We start from the raw sequence: 20,771 nt of genomic DNA, 5'->3' as shown, positions 1-20,771 counted from the left end.
GGTGGGATAGGGAGGGTGGGAGGGAGGGAGACGCAAGAGGGAAGAGATATGGGAACATATGTATATGTATAACTGATTCAATTTGTTATGGGGCAGAAACTAACAACCATTGTAAAGCAATTATACCCCAATAAAGATGTTAAAAAAAAATTGAGTTATAGGAGTTCCTTATATATTTTGGATATTAACCCCTTATCAGATAGATGGTTTGCAAAGATTTTCTCCCGTTCTTTAAGTTGCTTTATCACTATGTTAACTTCTTCCTTTGTTATACAGAAGCTTTTTAGTTGGATGTTGTCCTACTTGTTTATTTTTGTTTTTGTTGCCTGTGTTTTTGATGTCATAGTCGTGAAATCATTGCCAAGACCAATGACATGGAGGTTTTTTCCTATGTTTTATTCTAGGATTTTTTTGGTTTCAAGTCTTATGTTTGAGTCTTTAAGCCATTAAGAGTTGATTTCTGTTTATGGTGTAAGATAGGGTCCAATTTCATTCTTTTGCATGTGGATACCCAGTTTTCTCAGTACCATTTGCTGAAGACACTACCCTTTCCCCATTGTGTATTCTTGGCACCCTTGTCAAAGATCAGTTGACTTTATAGGCATGGGTTTATTTCTGGATTCTTTATTTTGTTCCATGGTTTTATATGTCTATCTTTATGCCAGTGTCACACTGTTTTGGTTACTTTAGCTTTATAATATAGTTTGAAATCAGGAAGTGTGATGCCTCTAGCTTTCTTCTTTTTTTAAAAAATGCAAGAAAATCAAATAAAAGTTTAATAACATGTATGCCTGGGAGAGATCAGGAAAACAGTAATTCTCCAAAATAGCCAAACCCTGCACCTTAAATACCCCATCCTTCTTTCTCAATATTGATTTGGCTCTTCACGGTCTTTTGCAGTTCCATATGAATTTTTGAATTGCTTTTTCTAGTAAAAAAACTCATTGTGAGTTCAATAAGGATTGCATTAAATCTGTAAACTGCTTTGGGTAAAGTGGACATTTAACAATATGAAGTCTTCCAATCCATGAAAAGATATGCATTTCTATTTGTTTGTGTCTTGTTTAATTTCCTTCATCAGTGTTTTGTAGCTTTCAGTATACAAGCCTTTCACCTCCTTAGTTTATTCCTAAATATTTTATTCTTTTTGGTTCTATTGCAAATGGAATTGTTTTCCTAATTTCCTTTTCAGATAGTTCTTTGTTAGTTTTTTGAAAACCAAGTGATTTTTTAATGTTGATGTTGTATTCTTCAACTTTACTGAATTTTAAAATTAGTTTTAACAGTTTTTTTTATAGTTTTTAAGGTTTTCTCTAAATAACATCATGTCATCTGCCAATAGACAGTTTTGCTTCTTCCTTTCTGATGTGGAAGGCTTTCATTTATTTTTTTTCTTGCCTGATTACTCTGGCTAGCACTTCCAATACTATGTGAAATAGAAGTGGTGAGAGTGGGCATCTTTGTCTTGTTCCTGATCTTAGAGGAAACGTTTTCAGTTTTTCACCATTGAGTATGATGTTAGCTGTGAGCTTGTCATATATGGTCTTTATTTTGTTGAGATAATTTTCTTCTAGTTTGTTTTCTTCCTAGTTTGTTGAGTTCTTTTTATCGTGAAGAAGGTTGAAATTTGTCAAATGATTTTTCTTCATCTATTAAAATAATCATGTGCTTTTTATTCTTATTCTGTTAATGTAGTATGTCACATTAATTGGTTTTCTCATATTGAACCATTCTTGCATCCCAGAGACATATCTTACTTGGTCATAGCATATGATCCTTTTAATGTGCTGTTAGATTAGATCTGCTAGTATCATGCTGAGAATTTTTGCATCTATATTCATCAGAGATATTGGCCTGTAGTTTTCATTTCTTGTGGTATCTTCTTCTGACTTTGGTATCAGGGTAATGCTGGCCTCACACAATGAGTTTGGAAATGTTCCCTCCTCTCCAATTTTTTTGGCAAGAGTTTGAGAAGAATTGGTGATATAAAGATCATAAGTGACTACTATGAACAATTATATGCCAACAAATTGGATGGCCTAGACAAAATGGATAAATTCCTGGAAACGTACGACCTACCAAGACAAACCGATGAAGAAATAGAAGGTCTGAACAAATCTATAACTAGCGTGGAGATTGAATCAATAATCAAAAACCTCTCAACAAAGAAAAACCCAGGACCAGATGGCTTCGCTAGTGAATTCTGTCAATTAGTTCTTTATTCTAGAAACTTTGTGTCTTTCTATCCTCCAACTGTACTAGAACATCATGGTGGGGTAGGTGAAGGTATCAGATAATCTTTCCTTCTTCAATCTTCTGTTCTGACATATTTAAGTATAACCAAAAAGAGGAATTTTAATCCTGAGTACCATTAACTCCACATTCTTTATGTGGATAAAACTTTTTTGCTTATTTCTATTAGTGTAAACTCCTTTGGCTTAAGGAATTCCGGTCAAGACTCCAGACCTAATGTTCAGATCTGAAAAGATTGTGTGCATTGGATAATCGTATCCCTGAGAGAGTCAAACAAACAAAACAAACAAACAAACAAACAAAAACAAATTAGGAATGTCTGCAGCTCCCGTTATCATGTTCTCGCATTTATAAATCGGTATATTTTTGGAAAGTAAGTTTTCTGAGTAAGCTATTTTCGGTAACATTCCAGAAGCAAGAAATTCAAGGTCTGTTTTGCTTAAATTGGAAAGAAAAATGTAGGTGGGAGGAGGAAAGGGGAAAAAGTGGAGCAAACAACTGAGCAAAAGGCTGATGAATGTAACTATTAGATGGAGCTCATGTTCTACTTAAGGTTTTGCGTTCTGGCTGCCACTGCTGGGGCCAAAGCCTCCAAGCTTGGCATGAGTTTCCAGGGGCTTTACGATCTGAGCTGACCAGCCTGGCCTTGGATTCTCCTCCATGGCTGCCCATCTGCAGCTGGAGGGCCACGTCCTGTGCGCATGGTTTCTGAGGTTCCACCCGTCCAGCTCAGGGTCTCCCCACTTCCACCTGCAGCCTTAAGCAGTTTGCTTCACGTATTCATCCACTTTCCTGGCTGCTGTAGGCACGAGAGTCTACAAGCCCTGGACGCTTTCTTAACGGTGGTAGACTCAGTAGTGGATTCTGAGAAGCTTCCAAAGGGACACAAAAACATGGGCAGAAGTTGCCTGCTTCTGCTACGTCTCATGGTCGCTGTGGCACCGACCTGGCAGGCTTTCTTGTGCACACAGCCTTGATTTTATAACGTATTTCAAGTCTGGGTTGACCTAACCAGGCAGGCCCACCATGGGTGAATCTGAGCCCACTCCAGCCTCATGGTGTGAGAACTTTTCACATCTTCTGGGGGCTCCTTGGACAAAGCGGAATAGTCCAGTCCTGAACTAGAGCTTTCCTTGTGACCCCTGATGGAGCCAACAGCTCTTCCCGCCCCCACCTGCCCCCAGATACACACCCTGACCTGACCTCGAGCCTAGCATCAACCTGCCCATGTTGATTTCTCTCTCACGGCTCGTGGAGACTTTTCCTGATGCCCATCCTTCCAGAAAGGGGCTGTTTTGTGCTCTTACAGAGATTTGAAGTCCTGAGTGGGGACAATAGTGCCGAAGAATTGGGTAGACAAGCAGATTGTGGAAAAGGAGTAATTCAGAGCTTTGGCCTGTATCTGTGACCGGGTGTGGCCGTCGAGCATGAGCTGCTCCTGCAGCTTGAGAAGGGGCATGGGACACCTCTACTTTGTTGCCCAGGTGTCAGCAAGTGTCTGTGCCTACAGCTCTCACCCATCCCTCAAGGGCTAAGATGGAGTTTTCTAAAATCTCATATACTGAGAATTCAGTTCTCTTTCTGAGAAAAATCTGGTACCAGCTCTCAAGATAATTTTTTTTTTCTGATTATAAGAGTGATGTCTAGGGATTTCCCTGGTTGCGCAGTGGTTAAGAATCCACCTGCCAGTGCAGGGGACATGGGTTTGAGCCCTGGTCTGGGAAGATCCCACATGCCGCGGAGCAACTAAGCTCGTGCGCCACAACTACGGAGCCTGCGCTCCAGAGCCCATGAGACACAACTACTGAGCTCACGTGCCACAACTATGAAGCCTGCACGCCTAGAGCCTGTGCTCCGCAACAAGAGAAGCCACTGCAATGAGAAGCCCGCGCACTGCAATGAAGAGTAGGCCCTGCTCGCCACAACCAGAGAGAGCCTGTGCACAGCAACGAAGACCCAACACAGCCATAAATAAATAAATAAATAAATAAATAAATAAATAAATAAATAAAATTTATTATTTTTTTAAAAAGAGAGATGCCTACTAATTTCAGAAATTAGAATACTGGTGTTCTCACCATCCCGAATTAGTCTTTCTTAGCAGTATGGTTTATTTCTTCCAATCTTTTTTTTGAACATATGTTAGAACTAGATAGATGAAGTATATTGGAATAATACTATGCAGTATTATGTTTTGGATACTATTCTTCCCATTTAACATTTAGCAAACTTTTTTTTTTTTTTAGGAAACAAACTTTTATTTTGAAAGCAATAAAGTGAATGGAATGCCAGCAAATAAGGAGTAAAGGAGTCTTGTTTCAACTTGAACCACCCCTCTCCCCATTCACACCCAGTAGTACTGCCCAGGGAGACACACCTTTACCTCTTGTTCTTGTAAAGGAATTTAAAAGCACATTTATGCCTCTATTTGGTAGTTTATTAGATTTAGACTCTATCTATTAACTTTGCATAGTGTGGGTGTAGATTTTGGGTCAATCACATTTCCCCCATCTTCTCTGCCCCTCTCCATTTTAAAAGTATTTCTTTTAATGCTTTCATTCTACTTTTACAACTTTCTGCAACGTACTTGAGCCTCTATTTTCTGTTTCATTGCATTTAGTCATTTCCTCCTGAGTTTCCACCAGGTAAGTGGAGGAAAGTCATAGCCGGCCACCCCCTGCACCTCTCAACTCTTCTCAATTCCATCATTTTTCTTGGATGGGGTTCGTAACAGTTTTGTTCTCTTCCTCAACGGTATTGAATGGGTATATCCGTGCTTGGCTTATGGGTTGATATTAAATACTGAAAACCATGAAGTTTTATAATATTTACTATAAAGATGAAAAATTATTAGTCAGAAGAATCAAGCAGTAAGCTTGAACATATAAGAAGAAAACACTCACCTCTATTACTAAACCTGTCCCTCTTGCAGGGGAGAGACCTAATTTTTTTGGTCTGATGCCGTGGTTCCTGTACTGTGGGTGAAGTGCCCTGCAGCATCAACCCAACTCAGAGCCCCTGAGATATTTCAGATCCTCATGGGGAAGACTGCGTCCTCGATATCTGCCCCCCCACCCCCCATATGGACAACTAGCTCAAGGTCATTTGTGGTTCCAGCACCAGACAGAGTTCTGTTCTTTGCCAAAGACATTCACTGTAATAAAATAAAACTAAAAGAAAGGAAACAAGTGATAGTGAATTAGTTTGCAAGGGCTGCTATAACAAAATACCATAGCCTGGGAGGCTTAAACAACAGAAATTTATTTTCTCACAGTCCTGGAGGCTGGAAGTCCGGCAAGGTTGATTTCTCCTGAAGCCTCTCTCCTTGGATTTCAGGGTGCTGTTGAAGGGCATCAGGTAAGCCACCCAAAATATGCCACTTTGGCATAAGGACTATTTTGAGCTGAAGCCATTTGAGAGTCAACAGATGCAGGAAGGGCTCTCCGCTCTCCCTTATTTGCCTAAAGCAGACTTTGTGAAACGCTCCCTCAGCCCCTCCCCCTCCCCGGTGATAAGAGTGACTCATTGTCATAGATGGAGGTCACACCAGGTGAGCTGGCATAAAAAGACCTCATTAACATAACCCTTATCTTCCATTAGTTCTCCCATCTATTTCCTAGTAACTTCCCCAAGATTTATCGTCCCTTGAAGCCAAACCCCCTTCTTTTGTTAAGATGGTATATGAGTCCCCAAGTCTAACTGCCTTTTCGAGTTTCACTTCTTTTCTGTGAACTCTCATGCATGTAAATATTAATAAAAATTGTGGCTCTTCTATTAATCTGTCTTTTGTTCATTTAATTTGCAGGCCCATAAGCATAGAACATAGGAGCGTAGAGGAACAGTTTTCTCCTAAATCCACCTTCTTGCTGTGTCCTCACCTGGCCTTTTCTCTGTGCACACTTGTCCCAGGTGTCTCTTCCTCTTTTTGTAAGAACACCAATCCTGTTGAATTAGGGCCACACCCGTATGACTTTGTTTAACTTTAATCACCTCTTTAAAGGCCCCATCTCCAAATACAGTTATATTGGAGGTTAGGGCTTCAACATATGAATTTCAGGGACACGATTCAGTCCATACAGATTGTGTTCCATCTGATTCTTTTTTTTTAAATAAATTAATTAATTAATTTTTGGCTGCGTTGGGTCTTCATTGCTCTGCGTGGGCTTTCTCTAGTTGTGGCGAGCAGGGGCTACTCTTCATTTCGGTGCATGGGCTTCTCATTGTGGTGGCTTCTCTTGTTGCAGAGCATGGGCTCTAGGTGTGCGGGCTTCAGTAGTTGTGGCACGTGGGCTCAGAAATTGTGTCTCGCGGGCTCTAGAGTGCAGGCTCAGTAGTTGTGGCTCACGGGCTTAGTTGCTCTGTGGCATGTGGGATGTTCCTGGACCAGGGCTCGAACACGTGTCCCCTGCATTTGCAGGTGGATTCTTAACCACTGGGCCACCAGGGAAGCCCCCATCTGATTCTGAAGTTTGAAAAGTTGCTCAGTGCCCGACAGGCACACATCCAAATAGTAAGAAATTGTGTTTATTAAAGAATGAAACAAAAATTATTTTTTCTTTCAACTTATGCATATTATTTTTTTCATAGGTTACTCTGCTGTTAGGGCATAAACACTTATCAAGTTGTTTGAAACTAACTACTTAGTAAACAGACTGTTGAGTGTTTCTTTGACATAGGGGCACCATGGAACAATGTCTGAGACCCTGGGGTGCTGTGAATGGAGAACATTTGGGTCTAGTCTGCTGGAGGATCTTCTCTTGCAGGTGTGGATAGCGTGAGGTAGGGGTGTGTCCTGGCACCCAGACTCGGTCCCCGCCCTTGCTTTAGTGACCGGCCTCACTTGTGCCCAGAGGGCCTCTGGTTTATGAAGGCTGCCGACATGAGTCACCAACTCAGACAAAAGTGAGCGTGGCAGAAACCGAGATCAAAGACAATTCTTGACTTTTAAGTTAAAAAATGAAGACCAAGCCAAACCCCAAACACCTCCATCCAGTTTCAGAAAAGGAAAAATCTGTGTGCAGCACAATTGGGCAGAACTGACCTGTCTGCTATTCACCTGCTCCAACGCCTGCACCGCCCCACAAGCCTGGATAAAGTGAAGGAAGGGCAGACAGGAGGCGGGGGCTGGAGTGGGGTCCTCGCCACGTCTGTCCTCACCGGCGGGTCTGGGGGTCCCTGCTTTCAGTCCTGAGGGACGTCCCCGGAGGGCAAGCAGGACCCCGGAGACCCTGCTCACACAGCAGCCAGGACTGTAGATGACAGAGAAACGGGAGAGCTGGTGGTGGGTGGGAAGTGGAACTCAGCGTACTCCAGCCTGGACTGACTGAGGACAGACTGCCATCACCTGGAAATGACCACTCGATCTTCTCCATTGGGTGGAATGGAGCTCAAGGTAAAAATAAAAGTCACATAAGCAGGGCTTCCCTGGTGGCGCAGTGGTTGAGAGTCCACCTGCCGATGCAGGGGACACGGGTTCGTGCCCCGGTCCGGGAAGATCCCACATGCCGCAGAGCGGCTGGGTCCGTGAGCCATGGCCGCTGAGCCTGCGCATCCGGAGCCTGTGCTCCGCAACGGGAGAGGCCACAACAGTGAGAGGCCTGCGTACTGCAAAGAAAAAAAAAAAGTCACATAAGAGAAAGTAAGCTACGTTTTTACATGTTGGAGTTTTTAGATAGAAAGTGTCACACCTCTATCAGCTCCATGAGTTCACAAACTTTTTCTTTATAAGACTTGAAGAACCAAAAACTTTGAGACACAATAGCTGAATCGGTAGAAGCAGTTTTGGGTATTTAGAAAGTCTGAATATCAATGGAGATCCAAACTGACTGTAGGGGGTTAGTGTCCCCCCGCCCCCATTCATGTCTATTAAGAGCCTTAGAAGGTGGAATGGTTTGCAAACAGGCTGTTGGCACGTGTAAGTAGTTAAGGATTTTGAGATCCTTTATTTACGACAGGCCCTAAATCCCGTACTGGTGTCTCTATAACAGGAAGGAGAGGGAGATTTGGACACAGAGAGACATGAGGGAGAACGTCACAGAGGCAAAGATTGGAGCTGTGCTTCCATCAGCCGAGGGAAGCCCGGGGTTCTTCCCAGACGTTGGGAGAAAGCGCGGCCCTGCTGGCATCTTGATTTTGGACTTTTGATTTCCCCAGGAAAGCACGCGAGAATAAAATTCTGTTGTTTTAAGCAAATCTGGGTGACTTGTTACAGCAGAGACTAAGGTACTTACTGTTAGTCATACACAGTTCCGTGCCCTGCAGGGCGTTGCAAAAACAATGGCCCGTTTCCACATTCTCTGTTCAGCAGACCCGTCTCGAGTGCCAGGCAAGTCTGGAAGCTCAGGACAGAGAAGAAAGTGGCCCAGATCAGTCCCTACCTGCACGGAGCTCAGAGCTTCGTTAGAGACCAAAGTCCCGAGTAACCAAATCATATCACTGAAAGGGTGGATGGGTGTGGAGGTGAGTGACAGGGCAGGAAGGAGGGAAACCAGGGGAGGTGGTGGCCCAAAGCTAAGAGAAGGACGTCTTTCCGGTGGAGGGCCTGATCGGGGCTCCAGTGCTGAGGGGCTGGAATATGCCGAGTGGAGGACATGGCGACCTTGACCAGGGGGTCCCAGTGGAAACGGACCATGAAAGTCCCACTGGACTTGCGGGTGAGGAAGTGACAACAAGTGCGAGAGCAGCCCTTTCGAGGACTCGTGCTGTGAGGGGAGCAGAAAAATAGAGAAGGAACTGGAGGGGGCCTTTCGGGTTAGTTTCTTTGTTTTTCCATTTAAGGATGAAGGTATCACAGCACCTCTCTGCTCAAAAACTAACCCTTTCTTTTGCTTCTGATCCCAACTCTGTTCCTTCTATTGGCCCGAGTGACACTGTGCAGGAGGACCCTTGCTGGGGCCCGGCTGGAAAGGTGGTGACACGCTGGCTGCAGCCGTCGGGCAGCCCTGGGGGTGCGCGAGGGGCCATCCTGCCCTGGGGACACTCAGGCCCGGCAGTGCCAGCTCCTGCCATTTCCTCAGAGAATCTGGAAATCCAGAGCATTCTGTAAAAACTCATCTTGCGAGAGCGGCCTAGCTTTCTCACAATGTTCCACACGCTGCAGCAAAGCCATCCGCCATCTGGACCTGAGCTACGAGCCCCGGGTGTGCTGCCTCTGTTGGCCCTGAGCCCTTCCTCCCAGCGCTGGGAGCGCCCGCTCCCCGGGACGTCTGGTGAACACGTGGTCCCGAGGCAGAGAAGCTGGGACTAATGCTGGAGTTCCTGGGCCAGGCCGGGGGGCCGCCTGGCGGGTGAGCACGTGGCCGCACCTGTATGTGACCGGGAGCAGCCGTCAGTGTCTCTCACGGGGTCGTCCCCCCCGTTCTTCCTGGACACGACCTCTCGCTCCTTCGTCTGGGTCCCACTCAACGCGGGACAGGCGGGTTGTGTGGTCAGCTGCCCGTCGATGTGCGAGTGGTGGCCACAGGCCGACCAGACAGCCAGGCCCAGAAAGCAGGCCTGTGGTCGGTGAGTCCCCGAGGGCAGCCCGGCCGTGGCGTGAGTGGGCCCGTGTTTGCTGGAGGACTGAATGTGACCCCAGGGCCTGTCTGCGGCCCAGTGCTGCCTTCTGAATGCCGCCTGGGAGCCGCTGTTCATTTCTTCTTGCTTCTCTCTTGCAGCCCCTCTGCAGGCCCTGGGCTGGTTCTCTTCCTTCAGGTTGGATTTGCAAGACGACCCCTATCGAAGTGTTTTTTTTTTTTTAACTTTCCGAACATTTCTACAATTCTTTTGGGAACAGATGGATTCCAGATAATCCGGTGCCAGACAACATTCAACAGGAAAAAATGTTGCGCTAACTGTTCTATTTTGGTTGTGAGTTCTCTTCCTCTCTCCCCACCCCGAGCAAACATAAATCGTACCTAAATCTTTGCCAGGAGGACGACCTCGTTAAACAGAAGCAGAGACAAACGAGCAGTGGCCACAGCAAGGAGCCTGCAGGGTGGACGGAGGGGAAGGTTCAGTTGCTGGGCAGATGGCTGGGATGGGGGAGATGGGGGGATAGAGGGGGGTGGGTGGGGATCGCAGGCAGGAGGCCCTGCGCCAGCAGCCCTGCTTCTCAAAGGGACGGTGACGACCTAGCGCAACAGGGAAGGCAAGTTTCAGGCCAAGGACCCGCCTGCCTGTCGCTCTGTCCTGGACCCACGTCTGCTCACCGGATCTGGGTGCAGCGGGACCCAGTGACACGCCACCCACGCCGCCCCCAGGGCCTGCAGGGGGACATGGCCTTCCAGGGTCACCTCTCCTGCTGAATGTCCGAAGCCCACTGAGAACAGAGAGTCCAGGAGCGTTTGGCTGGTGTCCGCTTTTAATCTGGGTGTGAAAACAGCTTGGCCGCTTGGCCTCACTCCACGAACAAGCGGCAGACGCTGGACGGCTCTGCTCGCTGGGAAGAAGCAAAAGCCGGTGGCCTCTCTCGACTTCACAGAGCTTGGACGGCAACTGCAGGGGACCAGATGCATCTTTTGCAAAGCTACACATACTCTCGTGGTGGTGTAATTATAAAGTAAAAAATTGTAAACAGTTTAGATGTGCAATAAGATGTCTTAATAAATTATGATTTACCCACGAGACAGGGACCAGGTAGGTAGCAACACGAGAATATGCTCCCCAGTCATATTAAGTGAAAAAAGGCAGATATAAAAATGCATATGTAACACAATTCCACTGATGTCACGTAAAAACACCTACCCATGTGCACAGAAAGCAGACTGAAAGGATATACATCCAAACATCTAAGACGTCATCTTTAGATGATCAAATTGCAGGTAATGTTTATAATAATGATTATTATTATTTTGTTTTTTAATTAATTTTTATTGGAGTATAGTTGCTTTACAATGTTGTGTTGGTTTAATTTTTATTATGTTGTTAATATTTTTTTCTGGTTTCCTTTCTTTAACAAATCTTCGTTATTTCTATAATAAAAACATTTCAACGTATGCATCCGCATTCATATTAGTCACATTTGCATGACAGTCAATCAGCAGGAATGATGAAAGAACTTCAAGACCATCTCAACCTTTGTTCTTGACTGGAAGTAAAAGACAGGCCCATTTATACACTGACTTTTATTCCACTATAAATACTACCTGGATCAGGTTTTATTTTTTATTTATTTTTAAAATTTTTATTTATTAATTTATTTATCTTTGGCTGTGTTGGGTCTTCGTTGCTGCACACAGGCTTTCTCTAGTTGTGTGGAGCGGGGGCTACTCTTCATTGTGGTACGTGGGCTTCTCATTGCCGTGCCTTCTCTCATTGAGGAGCACGGGCTCTAGGCACGCGGGCTTCAGTAGTTGTGGCACACGGGCTCAGTAGTTGTGGCTCGTGGGCTCTAGAGCATAGGGTTTAGTAGTTGTGGCGCACGGGCTTAGTTGCTCCACGGCACGTGGGATCTTCCCGGAGCAGGGCCCGAACCCATGTCCCCTGCATTGGCAGGCGGATTCCTGACCACTATGCCACCCGGGAAGTCCCTGCATCAAGTTTTAAATATAAATAAAAAGTGAAAACCCGGGCCATGTTCACGGGATGAAGAAGCCGTCAAAGCTCCCTGTGCTGGATTTTCCCTCTCCCCTGATCAAGCCTGGCGACACACACGTTCCACAGAGGGGAAAAACGGTTCCACCGTGTGGAAAACTGGACAAATTGGAGGCAAAGATTTTAACTCAACCCAAGTTCAGAGACCTGCTGAGCCAGGAAAACACAAGGAACAGAGGGGTTAAGACCACATTTTCCCAGCGTTTCTTTGACGACAAATTTAAGAGATGAGTGGCCACCACACTCTCTACCTTCCTAAGTGCACGCCAGGGTGGCCCCATGTCAAGGCAAGAACGTGTCAGGCCCGCACTGTCCTCCTGTCCTCACCTGGGGTCTTCACCTTAAAGGCGGCCCTATTTGTGCTGATGTCCAGTGAGCTCAGAAAGCTCAACAGCTGTTGCTTCCTTGAGGACCAGCTCATCTCTGAATTTGGATACAGGTCCTCATGACACGCTTTTCCTTCCCCTAGTCTGTGAAGGCCGGGTTACCTGTCTTACTGGATGCCCACCAGCACCCCCTCAGGCACTGCGTGCACTGGGTGCACGACGGGGGCGGCCTAAGCCCAGCTGAGTAATGGGTGGGTGGTTTGCTGTGGCCCCTGCGGCCAAAATAACGCCTGGACATTGCCACCAGCAGCCCAGACCCCAGGCCTGTGCTGTGTTTCCTGCGTTACCTCAATGTCCTGACACAGGGCTCAGGCGCTGGGTGGCATCTCAACTCCCACTTTATAGACCCTGAGACTTGGCTTGGAAAAGTCCAGTGCCTGCTAATAGCCACACAGCTGTTAACCAGAGACTGACCCTCGGGTCCCTCCCTCCCCGGCCATTCTGCCTTCTCTTTTGGTGACCATCCCCACTCCCCAGTAATAATGGTGACAGTTCAGGGGACTGTCCCATCACCTGGGTGATTTAACAGGAGAATCTCAGTTCACCCGCGTCCACACCTGCTAGGGGACCGACAGTGTTGTTCAACAGTCCTGCCGCATGCAGGCTCCTTGCAGTGAGGCCGCCCACCTGGCCTGCTCTGCCCCGGCTGGCCTGCGTGAACCACAGCATCCTTTGCGGCTTCCCCAGGGCCCTGCCTGAGCTGCCCCCCAGCCCCGGAGCGGCCTCCTTCCTCAGGCCTGGCCCTCTCTTTAGCGCACGTTAGAAGCTCTTTTGGACTCCCGGTCTTAGAACTGAACAGAAAAATGATGAGTGAAGAGTTCTGTTCGCGGTGCATTTTGGCCAAGCAGCCCGGGGCTTCTCCGAGGTACAGAAGCAGCTCGTTCCCGGGCCTGCCCATGTTCACACGTGGGTCCGCGATGGGAGATGGAAGCAGCTCGGCGGGTGCGGGGCTAAGATTGGGCCCGTGAGACCACACGAACTAGTTGGTCACCAAACACTTTTTCCGAAGCCCTGGCGTGGAAAGTTTGACTTGACGTTTGTGGAAGTGGTCCTGAGATTCTAATCTTTGAATTTCTGAGGGGCGTCCTGACCCGGGGTGAGGGTCCTGACCTGGGGTCGGGGTGAGTGGAGACCCGTGAAGCCAAGCGTGTGATGCCCTTGATGGTTTCTGAATAGGTGGTCAATTCAGTTACGTTGGAGGATCAGAGAAAGTCTGAGGAAAGGACTTTGGGTTTCGTTGTTCAGGTTTTAAAAGCATACCTTTTCTGAGCACTTGACAGCTTAAGTTCTGGCCGTCATCAATCACACACCTCGGGCTCAGACATCATGGAAATGCATACAGAATGTGCATGAGTTTTTCTCAGAACAGGAAGGAATTCTTTGAGATGGAAACTAAACAGAACTATTAAGAACATCAGCCTACATTCACGTCTCTATTTTTAAGTCACTGGAAGGCAAAATACAGTTCGCTTTTCACTTTGCCTGGCTGACGTAGAGACTTTTAGAGGAGTACACACTTTCCACGAGAGACATCTGTGGATCTGTATCTGGGGGTCCATCCCTGGCCCGTGAGACCCATAAACGTCTGTACCAATGGAACCGAGAGTCTGGTCCATCAGACAACCACCGGGTGCGTTTCCCATTTAAGCCTTTTTCACACTGTGCTAAGATACCCGTGGCACAAAACTTACCATCTGAACCATTTCTGAGTGTACAGTTCAGTGGTGCTAAGTACATCCGCAATATTGTGCAACCACCATCCACCTCCAGCACTCGTTCGTGTTCCCAAAAGGAAGTACAGAAATTCTGTACCTACTAAACGCTAACTCACCCCTGCCCTGCCCCGAGTGCCTGGCCTCCACCGTTCTGCCTTCTGTCTTTCTTAATCTGTCTGTTCTAGGGACCTCATATCAATGGAATAACATAGTATTTGTCCTTTTGTGACAGACTTACTTCACTCAGCATAAAGTCTTAAAAAGTTTATCCATGTCATAGCAGGTATCAGAATTTCCTTCCTTTTTAAGGCTGAATAATATTCCACTGTAGGCATAGACCACATTTTGTTTATTCGTTCATCTGTAGGTAGAGAGTTGGTTGCTTCCACCTTAGGGCCATTGAACGATGCTGCTATGAATACGGGGTACAAACATCTGTTTGAATTCCTGCTTTTGATTCTTTTGGGTTTATTCCCTAAAGTGGAATTGCTGGATCATGTGGTAACTCTATGTTTAATTTGTTTTTAAATTTACTTGTTTTATTTTTATTTATTTTTGGCTGTGTTGGGTCTTCGTTGCTGCGGGCTTTCTCTAGTTGCGGCGAGCGGGGGGCTACTCTTCATTGTGGTGCACAGGCTTCTCACTGCGGTGGCTTCTCTTGTTTTGGAGCACGGGCTCTAGGCGTGCGGGCTTCTGTAGTTGTGGCACGTGGGCTCAGTAGCTGTGGCTTGCAGGCTCTAGAGCATAAGCTCAGTAGTTGTGGTGCACGGGATCAGTTGCTCTGCGACACGTGGGATCTTCCTGGACCAGGGCTGGAACCCATGTCCCCTGCGCTGGCAGGCGGATTCCTCATGACTGCACCCCCAGGGAAGCCCCAGTGTGTACTGCTTTGAGGAAGTGTTCCCCAGGTGCTGCACCGTTTTGTGCTCCCACCAGCAAAGCACAAGTCTTCCAACGTTGACTCCTTCAGCTGACTCTTCACTCCCTGCCTCTTGCTGGCTTAGAATTAGAATTTGTTTGAAATGGTAGTTTAATGAGTATTAGATGTTCTGCCATTGCCTTGTTTGTGTTCTCTGACTGCAGTTTAGACACGTCTCTGTACCCCAGCCTCAAAGAGGACGACCTCTCTTCAGACATTTTTGGTTCCAAGAAAACAAACGAAAACTTGGTAATTGGGTGTTTTAGAGGAATGAGTGTTCCTCTCCGCCTTCCCGGAACCCACTGCATTCTTCAGGCCCCCTGGGTCTTCCGAACACTCAGGCCAAAGGATCCTGAGGCTATTTTTCTAACCACAATGATCCAGATCGTGTTTTGTTTTCCGTTTCCTTTCCAAGCAATCAGCTCGAGTCGCTTAGGTTTGGTGGGGCAGCAAAGCCCTTCAGGTCGGGAGCCCTTTCCCGGGCTGGGGTCTGAGGGCCATCGGCTGGGGTAGGAGGCTGCTCCGTAGCTTCAACGTTCAGCACCTTCGAGGTCAACGGCTAGCACCGCCTTATCCCTCACCTGAGCGCCAGGATCTGCCTGGCGTTGTGTGGAGGGCCAGGGGGGGAGCCGGGCTGCTCAGAGTCGCCCCGGTCACGCAGAGACCAGGGCGTGATCTGATCAGGAACCCTCCCCGAGCCCGCAGTGTCTACTGAGCCTCAGACGTCATCATCATCTGGGAGAACTTGCCTGGGCAGGAAGCTTAAAAGTTAGCACCTGCCATAAAGATAGCGAAAGGGTGCCCTTGTGCCTCGTTTGTGCTTTGATAAGAAGCGCATCCTGCTTCCAGGGCTGGAGTGAACCTGGCAGACTGAGCTTTGCGATTAGAAGTGCGTGGAACACGAGGAACTGTCAGTGAGAGAGGGGCATTTTGGTGCGTGGCCTCTTCCAGGAAGAGAATCCAGCGTCCTCATCATGCTGACGAAACCACCCCCAAGTCCCCGAACGCACCAGGCGCCGCCCCGCCATCCTTCTGAGAAAGTTAGGAGAGGGAGAGGCAGGATCTTCCGCCCACCTTTAGTTTTTTCTTATAAATATAAAATCTTTGCCCCCAAAGATGGACCACTTACAAAGAAAGGCTAAAGAGTAACAGGAAGATAAAAGCGACAGATGCTTCACCTCTGCTGGGGAAGGGTGAGGAGGTGTATTACAGGACACCTGTAATGACAAAATTACAAAAGCGTGTCGCAGGACACAGGGGGCCTGCTTTCCAGGGCCTCTTTCCCTCTGATGATGGTCTCACTAGGTCCCTTGATGTCCACACACTTGCAGGGAGGCCATATTTCTGCTTTTCCAGTGATGGAAGCCGCCCCAGACCTCCTTTCCGTGAAGTCATTTGGCAGAATTTGCATGTTTTTTTTTCGTATCAGTCATTGAAGTGGAATCTCTTAAAATAGGCTCTGGGGACTCAGTGACACGGCAGCTAAGTGCTGTGTAAAAATAGACAGGTGTGCGGGGTCTGTGCTGGCCCTGACACATGCTCACCGCCCCTTCTCGGCTGTCAGCGCCTCTGGCCTCCCACCTCCTCCCTGCCGCCCACGTCCCTCTTGACTCCACTTGCTCTTTTCCTCATAGCAGAACCCCCGAACGAGTTCTGGACAGGGCACCATAAATAAAACCCAGCCACCAGCTTTCCCAAGCCTGGCATTGGAGACTCAGGCACGTGGTCAGATATTCACTCATTAGAAACATGATACAGGTGCGTAGTTAGTCTGGGTCTCCGTGTACAATTGACCCCAAGATTAGGATAGTACAATGTAACTTAGAACAGTCTAGCAAAGTAGGGACATCTTAAGTTTGAATATGTTTTGAGGTAGCTGGTTGTTGTTATTGCTGTTGTTTCTCTGGGACTTTGATGCTAATCTTTCCCTCCTTATTTCTGAGCAGGTATAAAGAAACCTTCACCTGGCCAGTGTTCTGGCCACCCCAGGACCACCATGACCGGCTGTGAGTATTGTGCACTGCTCAAGACCAGAGGGCATGATTCCCGTGACTATGAGGTTAACGGTGTCTCCTGGAGTGCTGTGGTGGGACAACCCTCCCACCCATAACTTCCTTGATCTCCTCTCCGATGCCTTATTCAGAAATGTGTGTTTTTGTACGTTTCACTTTTTAAAAACAGATTAAGAAAAAACTAATTAATTTTATTTTTAGCTGCATTGGGTCTTCGTTGCTGCGCGCGGGCTTTCTCTAGTTGCAGCGAGCGGGGGCTATTCCTCGTTGCGGTGCATGGGCTGCTCGTTGCGGTGGCTTCTCTTGTTGCGGCGCACAGGCTTTGGTAGTTGTGGCACGCAGGCTCAGTAGTTGTGGCGCACGGGCTTAGTTGCTCCTCAGCATGTGGGATCTTCCCGGACCAGGAATCAAACCCGTGTCCCCTGCATTGGCAGGCGGATTCTTAGCCACTGCGCCACCAGGGAAGTCCCTGTACATTTCACTTTGGGATTTCTGGTCCCAATCAGGCGATACCAGCTTTTCAAAGAGTTGCTGAAACCCCAGGATCTTCCTATTTATGATGCAGCTTTCACTGTGATTATGCTTGAACTCTCCTCTAAAACAAGCAGCAGCTTTTTATTGCCTGTTATCTAGGGTGTTGCTTTCACAAATCCACACCACTTGGGCCCTTCAGAGGCAGCTGGGTTCTGGGCGTTGTCAGCCGGTTGCTTTGCTGATGGTCCTTCCAAGGTGATAAACTGTGCACGAAGGCTCCCTTCAGACCGTGGTCCCGTGAGCACGTTACCCGCCTGGGTGTGTGTACGGAGATTAGAAACTTTTCAAGGATTTCACTCTCAGAGAAGGAAAGTATGAAAGTGAAAACGCAGTTTAGGTCCAGTACTTGCACTTTGGGCAAGACTAGAAGCAGAAGGGCAAACCTGTCCTGTCGTAAGATGGTTTGTAATTGAATTACCGGGATATACTATTTTCTCGTGCACACTTTCACAAACTTGGGTTTGATCATTCGTTGCACACAGAACTGGGATCAGAATTCCTGAACCATAAATGGCGAGTGACCAGATGGCAAAGGAGAGCACAATATCCCCCCTTCCAGTGAATGGGAGAGTCCCTTCCTTGGACTAGAAAATTTAAACACACAACGGAAGCCTGACTTCGAAATTTTAAAATTCCAGGACAGGATCATCTTTATTTCCTTGTGTTCTGCCTGAAGCTCCCGAAGTTGGAGCCAGCCTGGTTCCCTCACGTTGCCTCCACAGGGGTGGAGAGCTCATGAAAGCACCACGGCTGGATCCCCAGGAGGGTAGAGTGGCTGCCTGTCAGGGACTCGTTTGACTGTTTCTTCCTGGAAGTTCAATTTTTCTTCAAAATCCAGGCCCACCCTTGCAGGAAAGTGCTTGCGGATAGAACCTGTGGCCTCTGCGGTTTGTAGCAAAGCACTCTTCGCCTATCTGGGGGGCGAATGAATGTCCTGATCTTGCTGGCAGGCAGGCCCCAGAAGGGAGCTGACGGCCTGAGCCGTCATTATTATAAATAGTCAGTCCTGCTCTGCAAATAGAGGCCTGTTCGGCTATCTCACGTCGCATGTTAGCAGACTTCTAGAGAGAGCACAGTTTCCAGTTGGCTTTTTGATAAACACATTCTTGGAAAGGGCAGCCTGCTACCTAATGAGGGACCCTGGGGAAGATATTTTGAGCAGCTCTGAGGCTGGCTGTCTGTACTCCTTGTGCCCACTGTTTGAAGGACTCTAGTTCAGTCCTCAAAAGCGATGAGTTGGGGTCCAACCGGCAGTTTTTATCACCATCTGCACAGCCATCTTATTTGGGGTCAGGTGGGGAGCTGGACCCCGGTGTAACCAGAAGTGGGGTCCGGCTGCTTACTGCTCAAAAGCCAGTAGAGAGGCCAGGTTGGTGGAAAGGAAAGTTTGCTTTTCTGGAGGCCCTCTGACAATCAGGGGGCAAGAGCTTTTATAGGCGGAGGGAGGGGGCTCCGTGCAGAAAGAGCACAGGCGGCTCTGACAGGCATCCTGAACTTGGTCCTCGGTGGTCTGACCTGCATCCTCTTGATCGTTTCAGGTTCCGTTCATCTTCAGTTCCGGGGTCGGTTTTTTCCCATTTCTTTGGGGCCAGTTTTCAGAATTGTGGCAGCTTATGTCACGGCTACAGTCTGGTCATCATGTAGTTCACTTCTTCCACCAGGTGGAGGTTTCAGTATCTACAGGACAGCTCACAGGACATGGCTCAGAATATTATCTAGAGCCCTTGAGGAGGAGCTAAAGGTCCTTGGCTTTGCTTACGGACTAAACTATTATTATTTAATAATAAACTGTTGTCCTGTTTGACTGCTTTTCTTTGCTTCTGCATTTTCTCACTTCTCTGATTAAACTTATTCTTCGGTGAAAGATTTTCCCACAGATAAAAGACAGGCAGAGAACTTGGGAAGGGCGAGGACCATAGGGTCCTGCTTTGTTTCACCGGGATGTGGGACTTTCCATGGCCTTTTCTCAGCCTGGATGTTCCGGGCTACCATCATCCTACAGCTACAGGGATGTGAGGAGAGGGGTAAGGGGATCTCTTTCAAAGCCCACAGCCCTGATCTCTGCTGTCACCTTTCAGCTGTCCGTTTATCTGAACTATCTTATTTGTTGACACCCAGCACACACACGGTCAGGCCTTTCACCGGGGGACGTGTGAGAATCGGTTATGTGATGGGTCCCAGGTACATGCTCTCCGGGGCATTTCAGGGCTGTGTGTGTGTGTGTGTGTGTGAGTGTGTGTGTGTGTGTGTGTGAGTGTGTGAGAGTGTGTGTGAGAGAGTGTGTGAGTGTGTGTGAGTGTGTGTGAGTGTGAGTGTGTGAGTGAGTGTGTGTGAGTGTGTGTGTGTGAGTGTGTGTGTGTGTGAGTGTGTGTGCGTGTGTGTGTGTCGTCTCAGAGGCACTGTTAGCCCTCATCGTCCACCTGACCCTCTGAGGCTGCTTTTCCTCCCTCATCACAGCCCCACCCTTGAGGTTCAGGTATTTCTCTCAGCCCCAAATCACTGGATTCACGGGGAAGTTTTCCACCTGAGCCTTAAATCCACCCTTCAATTTCAGGAGTAAATGAGTCTCCTGGAACTTTCTTTTTTATAAATTTATTTATTCTTGGCTGTGTTGGGTCTTCATTGCTGCGCGCGGGCTTTCTCTAGTTGCGGCGAGCGGGGGCTACTCTGTTGTGGTGCGCGGGCTTCTCATTGCGGTGGCTTCTCTTGCTGCAGAGCACGGGCTCTAGGTGCAGGGGCTTCACTAGCTGTGGCTCTCAGGCTTCAGTAGTTGTGGCTCGCGGGCTCAGTAGTTGTGGCTTGCAGGCTCTAGAGCGCAGGCTCAGTAGTTGTGGCGCACGGGCTTAGTTGCTCCATGGCATGTGGGATCTTCCTGGACCAGGGCTCGAACCCGTGTCCCCTGCATTGGCAGGCGGATTCCTAACCACTGCGCCATGAGGGAAGCCCTCCTGGAACTTTCTTATACCGGGAATTTCCTCAATAAGTCCCCAGAAAATTTCTGGACTGACTTGACCATTATTGTGAATAGATGATGCCCTGCTCGGGCCAAGAGCTATCTGCAGGGGTGACCACCAATACTTTCCACTTTGTAACCCTGTCCTCCCGCACTCCAGGCCCCCTCCTCCCTCTGCCCACTTCCCACCTGTTTCACTTTTAATGCAATTACATTGAATCAAATAAAATGGCCAGTTCTGAAGTTCAAAATTGTATAATATTGGGAATTTCATGTAGTTCAACCCAGTATTTCTGTCAAATGGTAGAACAGTCTCTAGAATTCCTTCCCAATCTTCTGTTTTAGATCTTCCTTCTCTCTCTCTCTCTCTCTCTCTCACACACACACACACACACACACACATCAAACTCTCTTCCTGAGGAATAA

Source organism: Globicephala melas, chromosome 12 (genome assembly GCF_963455315.2).
Source record: "Globicephala melas chromosome 12, mGloMel1.2, whole genome shotgun sequence".
Classification (NCBI taxonomy): domain Eukaryota; kingdom Metazoa; phylum Chordata; class Mammalia; order Artiodactyla; family Delphinidae; genus Globicephala; species Globicephala melas.
The sequence above is the reverse complement of the archived record's forward strand: the minus strand, read 5'-3'. Positions refer to the sequence as shown.